Source organism: Bidens hawaiensis, unplaced genomic scaffold (genome assembly GCF_021521415.1).
Source record: "Bidens hawaiensis isolate Kalapana, Puna unplaced genomic scaffold, B.hawaiensis_p1.1 tig00017771_1, whole genome shotgun sequence".
NCBI classification, from domain to species: domain Eukaryota; kingdom Viridiplantae; phylum Streptophyta; class Magnoliopsida; order Asterales; family Asteraceae; genus Bidens; species Bidens hawaiensis.
Window position 1 is genome coordinate 69943 of NW_027492682.1, and position 7200 is coordinate 77142.

Genomic DNA, 7200 nt, shown 5'->3' on the forward strand with positions numbered 1-7200 from the left:
TAAAGTGACTAGTCTGAGGCTAAGCATATGGCTTTTAATGATTCGACCAAGGTAGTCATACATGGTGAATCACCTATGTGACAGAGAAGTGGGGTCGCTTCGAAGGGTGTTGTTGGGCACAATACTTAATAGCTCTTGCAGAATCAGGCCCATGTTCATGACCATAACGAACATAACTATGAGGACTTGACTTTGTCAGGGAGAGTCTTGTGTGAAGTGTATTGTCGTCTACACAAACGGAAGACGAGTTCAAAGACATCATCATCTACTCAGAGCCAGTGGGCTAAGTATGCTTCATAAGCAAAGGTTCAAAGGATAACAACTACCTATTGTATGAAAGATTCAACCGCTGAAATCTAATCGGAATAATGTTGTTTCGACCTCCATTCATGTGGGGGATTGTTGGAAGTTTTTAATGTGTGAATGAAGTCTTAATAAGGAAGTGGTAAATGTCGTGTGTGCCCGCACGTCCTGCGGACACGAATGCAGCTCCAAAAACCCGAGCCCGCGTGAGACAATTTATTGGAATTCGTTTTGAATTCAAAATTTGTTGGCCCGGTCAAGATCATTAATAATCATTATGATTATGATAATGAATATTATTTTCGGTTTTCAATTCTGCATTAATGGTCATTATTTGAATATTATTATTCTTTAATGGTCATCAATTAGAATTGATTATGTTTAATGGCCATTATTTGAATATAATTATTCTTTAATAGTCGTCAATTGAAAATTGATTATTGTTATGATTCCTTGGTTATAAAACCATGATGAGTGCATCGTTTTGAGACACACAAAACACCACCAATATACACACTTCTTCTTCTTCCTCTTTTTTGCAACAATATTATTACGGTTTCGTTTCAGAAAAGTGATCAAGTCCGGCAGTACTACGTTTCTGCTTCGAACCGGAGTAACCTGGGAACATACCGCGAATCTGTTTAAGGGAGAATTGTGTCAAACACAAGCCCGGTTCACCGTTTCTTGATTATTTCTTTTCTTATTTTCTGATTTTATTATACAAGATTTCCAACAGTACTTCTGTGTCAAGTCATAAGCAAGTCGAAACCAACTCAGGTCATACTGGCTTCATATCAAAATTCATTTTGACTAAAATCGGATTTGGGTTAAAACGAGTTGTCTTTAAAAAACAAAAAACAAAAAAAAAAGTCAAAAAACACCGTCTTATTACTATGCTTATTTTTATTATAGAAGAGGTGACGCTAAGTGGAGGTCACAGGATAGGCAGTGATGGTGATGGATGTAACATAGTCCAGGGGCGGACATACCTTATGCCGAGCCGTAGCCTACGCTACGGCTCAAATTCTTACGGGTAATGTAAAAAAAAATTTGGTCGATTTTCGTGTTTCGTTACGGCTAGAAAAAAAATAACGTTCCGGCTAAAATTTTAAGCCCAACTAATATATGTTTTAAACACAATCAAAAGATAAAGACCATACAAAAAATCCCATTAACCCAACCCAACCCATTAACCCACCTTTCATAACAAAAAAAAAACTCTTGGCATACCGGTGTTAAAGAATTTTATGTATCTCTTGGCATGGTTGTTAATACGGTTGGTACTTCTTGCAAAAGAAAAGATATGATGTTGGAGTTAAAAAGTGAGAGAGTGAAAATTGAAATTTTTCTTGGTGAGATTAAAACAGGAAAAGGATTAAATCAAAAGGTTTCCCTTGCATGAGCCGGAGACACGCGATGGGGTTCTCATCATAGAACAATCACAAGTTTGTTAAAAATTATTCCTGTAAGTTGTTGAGGTGCTTCAATTTATTAAATTAGATGGAGATAGTGTGCAACAAAGATACAATGCGAAAGGTATTCTATCATATTTTAGGACTCTTGAATTTGTGTTTTATATACACTTACTGGACGAAATTTTAGGCCTCACGAATACTTTATCAAAACATCTTCAAAAAAAGAGTCAAGATTTGTTGGAAGCGTCTAAGTTGATAAGCGGGACAAATCGAACATTGAATAATCTAAGACAAACCGGATTTGACAAGATGTTGGCAAAAGTTACATCTTTTTGTGAAAAAAACAAGATTAAGATGTTAGATATGGAGGAAAGTTATGGTAATCAAAGAAACCGGAAGTCGGTAATTACTAATCGACATCATTTTGAGGTTGAAGTTTTTAACACGGTCTTGGATATACAAATTCAAAAACTTGAAATAGATTTAGTGATGTCTCAACTACTTTGTTAGAAAATATGTCGGGTTTAAATCCTTGTGATTCGTTTTCCAAGTTTGATATATCTAAGATAGTGGCTTTTTCAGATATGTATCCGAATGATTTTACTAACGAAGAAAGAGGGTGTATTTCGGGTGATCTTACGACCTTTTATTACACTTTAAAGGAAGATGGTAAATTTGCAAAACTTGGTGGAATGGGTGATCTTGCTCGTGTAATGGTGAAAACCAACTTTTCCTTTGGTTTATGGGATATTGAAGCTAGCATTGGTTTTATTGGTTGCAACTGCAACCGTTGAAAGATGTTTCTCTAAAATGAAGCTTATCAAGACGGATTTGCGCAATCGAATGGGTAATGAGTATTTAAACAATGCTTTAGTTTGTGCGGTCGAAAGAGAAACGTTTGATAAAGTAAATAAAGAAGATGCGATGGCTCAGTTTCAAGCTATCAAAAACCGAAGAGGAGATATTTACAGCCCAACCTAGACCCGCCACTGTTGGTTCGTTAACCAGGTTAGTTTAAATTTATTTGTTGTCGTGCTCTTTATATTTGTTTCGTTAACATTGTATTTAATATATGGAAAAAAAACATTTTGAGCGCTCCGGCTCGGTTTCGAGTCTAGATCCGCCATTGATATAGTCGGTGTATCCGTGTAGGCGACAATCTTTCAATTTAGGTGTTGGCGGTGACAATGGTGGTATTGACGAAAATTTGTATGAGGAGGCAACAATGGCAAAGGTTACCTTGGTGGCAGTTATGGTGACATTGGTCGTGTAGGTTGTGGTGGGTACGGGCAATGGGGTGGCCAATTAAAACCTCACCGTAATTTTGCTAGTTTAATAGGAATGAATGAATGAAGGATCCATTGCGTTATCCAAATCATATTTATTTTTTTGAATAAAATGTGATGGCATATAAACAGCTTTCATTCAATTACTATTCTAAATTTCCACCAACTATCAAGGTTTGAGAGTCTACAATATGTGGCTCAATTTTCATGAAAGGATGTCTTCTTGGCAGGGCCGGCTCAATATTTTCGGAGGCCTAAAGCGAGATTTAAAATCGAGGCCTTCTTTTGATTAAGGAGTAAGCCATAAAGCAAATGCAAATTGTTCTATTTCACATACACGAATTAACAAGTCATCTCTCAAACCCTCTAATAGAGTTGCTTTCTGAGTATGATTAAAATTAAAATAAACTTTGCAATTAGCATAGTAGTCTTTCCGGATAAGAACTCATTGAAAATTAGCCACTGGAGTAGGTAGCCGTTTTAGACATTTGTCATATGTATCCTTTAATTGCTATGAGATTTGTAAATAAAATTCCAAAAACCCATAAAAAATCCAACAATAAAACAATTTAACTTTTGAAATAGAAGAAATAAGAAAGAACATACAAAAGATCATAAAGAAAACCATCCAAAAATCTATAACACCTTTTCATATCAATCAACCCAAAATTCACTAACAAAAATCATCTAGAATCTATACAAAATTTAGAACAAAATAATTTGAAAAAAGAAAGCTAACAAAGCACGCAACTTTGTGCACTTCATGTCCATGAAAAAGTAATTAACATACCATGATTAACCATTGAATCATTTTGATTATCAAAATAAATCTGAATAACTCCAAAACACAAGCATGTTTAGATGGTTAAATCGATTATCAAAGAGCATTACTAAATAACTCCAAAACACCATTACTTAGGACGATCTTTTACTTTTGCATAGAGAGATATGGTTTAAACTAATTAAAAGAATGAGAAATTATAACATTGGGTAGTGAGGATTTTCAGTTATAAAACTACAACCTACAATGATCAATGGAATATGAATCTCTCCCTAAAAATGTGGGCCTAATTTAAAGTATAAAATTAATTTACTATAAACATGGCCTAATCTTAAGTGAATTATACGAAATTGTGGCCCTAAAAACATGCAGGCCTATAGCAACCGCCTTATTTGGCTGAGGCTGGAGCCGGCCCTGCTTCTTGGGCGTCTCACAGTTGACAGATGGATAGGGATGGACGATGGTGAAGTGAATCTCTCTCTCTCTCTCAAATATATATATATATATATTTGAAAGAGAGAGAGAGAGGAGGAGGTTAATGTACAACTCATATTATTGTGTGAAGCTGAAGAGGTAGGTCCCAGCAGAGCCCAGTTGGACCCGCAAGACTCACCTTGAAGAGAGACGTCTGCGCAGAAACCAACTGGATCCGCAGGACCCACCATGCTCAGAGACGTGACGTCCTTACGCGCAGTACGCAAGCTGTTCCCGCAGGAAATGCCTCCCAATGGTGAAGGACTCCGCCTGTTCCCGCAGCTTCGGATACAAGCCATCAAGGAAGGCCACCCGCGCAGCAAGGCTACTCGCACAAGGCACTTAGCTCTCAATCACTCAGTGTCACCTGAAGGAATGAGCAAAGCCGGGAACAATCCCGCACAAGGGCGGGAGGGGGAATACTCCCGCCCAAATAAGCCAGTCCGTACGATACGGGAAGATCTTCTGTACTGTACCTGACGAGGTATGGGCAAAAGATCTGACTAAAGATACGACAGCTTATTGACAACAGTATGGCGAGCAGCATGCTCCTGTACTGTATGTCACTATTAGCCGCTGCCTACTCACCAACTACTGCCATACCACGTGCATAGCCGGCAGTTGGTGGAAAAGGAATAGTACACAGCAGGCCTGGTCACTATCAGCCGCTGCCTACCCACCAACTACCAGCAGGGCACGTGCGTAGGCCACTGTTGGTGGAACAGGAATACTGTTGCAGCCGGCCACACCTCCTTGGAAACCTACCTTCGGCTATAAATACCACAAATGGTATGATCATCTTATCTTATCATATCTTATCATATTATACCTGATATCTGCTCTAGCAATCTCTTAATATACATTTATATTTAAAGAGCAATCTAGTCTGATTCTCACGCCGGAGGGTGGTCACAAGGAGGAACCCCCCCCCCCCTTCTCAGTGACGAGCTCACGGTGTCTGTTTTGCAGGTTATCAGAAGAACCATCTTTACCGGGTCTAACCCCTCGTGGGAAACATCTATCTAACTCCCAGGTTACCCGTAATCTGCCCGGGGTCCGGTTAGTGTTTCTTCATTGGCGCCATCCGTGCATAAGGCTAGAACTTCATTTTTCTCCAGTTTTTTCAAACTTCTGGAAAGATGGTTAAAGAAACTCCGGTAACCACAACCCCAGCTACTGGGGGAAATACCGGCTACACAGTTTTTACAAACACTACCCCGGTTACCCAAGCCGGGGCAAGTGAAGTAAATTTTACGAACACTACCCCAGCTACCCAAGCTGGGGCAAGTGCAGTAAATAATCGCTCACTGGGATTCACCGATACCCAGTTAGAGAAACGAACAAGACTCCCCCGCCAAACACTCGATGAAGTTAAGGCATGGGCGGAGGCACGTCAGAGGGAATTCCAAGCTGAGTTGGACGAACGCTTGCGTTCCGTCCAACAGGCTGACGAATTCGAAGATTACTTGGACGACTCGGAGGAATCCGACTCCGACGCGAACCCTCGCCATAGGGCAAAAGGGAAGCGTAAGGAAACGGACTCCCAACCGAGAAGGCATTTTGGAGAAGCCTTAAAACCAAAAAACACAGGTGGAAGTCCACGTGACTTCTCCAAAACATTCAGACCAAATGTTGCAAATGCAGGAACGTCCAAATTTGCAAGGGACATTGCAGAAGCAATTGCCCCAAAAAGTGCCAAACAAATGTCCAGCATAGGCACATATGATGGTATATCCGACCCAGATGATCATTTGAACAGATTCATAGCGGGGGCAACCGTCAGTAGTTGGACGGAACCCACGTGGTGTTACATGTTCCAAATGACGCTTGTCGGGGCTGCTAGAGCGTGGTTCGATCGTCTACGGGTCAACCACATCTACGACTGGGCTGACTTCCAACAGAAGTTTAGCCAACACTTCAGCCAGCAAAGAAAGTATACCGAGGAGCAATGGACAATCCTCAAGTGCATTCGAGAAAAAGATGAATCTTTGCTAGACTTCATCACTCGCTTCAACTCGAAGAAGCTAAGTCTGGGTAACATTAGCGAAGATCTTGTTCGTGCTGCTTTTATTCAGGGCGCGAACGACCCAGAGCTCATCCGCACCTTAACAGGTAAAGATGGCATGCCATCCACATGGGATGCCATCATGACAGCAGCTAAACGCTTTGCGGAAACGGAGAAGCAACTGGGTAGAGATCTCCCACAGAGCACAAACCTCTACACCCAGAAAACAAGAGAAGACAACGTCCTTACCACCCGATTAAACAAAAAGCGGAAGCTAGGCATTTGGCAGTCAAGGGTAAACTTTGACACCTCATCCGGCTTGCAGCATCGGTTAGGCGGAAGGGATAACGTACAGTCAAACAAGAACTCCAGATGGACGCCGCTCACCAAAAGCGTCACCGAGATATTCGCTACTGAGGAGCTCCCATGGCCAAAGCCTCAAATAATCCGACATCGTCACAATGCTGATCGGAGCAAATACTGTGACTTTCACAGGACAAAAGGCCACAACACCGAAGAATGCATAGACGTAAAGGACATGGTCGAAGCATTTGTCAGAGATGGGACGCTCGCGCACCTCGTGGCGCAATGAACGCTGAGCAGGCTGATGCGTGTAGAACCCCAGCTGGGGAAAACACGAATAAAATTCCAGCTTCAATGTGGAGACTACATGCTGCGTAAAGAACGAGATCCCGAACCAGGTGCGTATCGGCTCGATGGCACTCCCATCCCAACATGGAAGGGAGCTCAATTACACAGTTTGCATGTAAATCAATTCCAAATTTGTAAAGAAAAGGCCAAGAGCCACTTCTAATGGAAATGATTCTCCTTAAAACATCGACGCTGATGATTTTACATTTATACTTTATGAACTATCAACACTGATGCCGGTTTTCACCGCATACATAAGTGTGAAAGTCGTTGCATGGGGAAGGC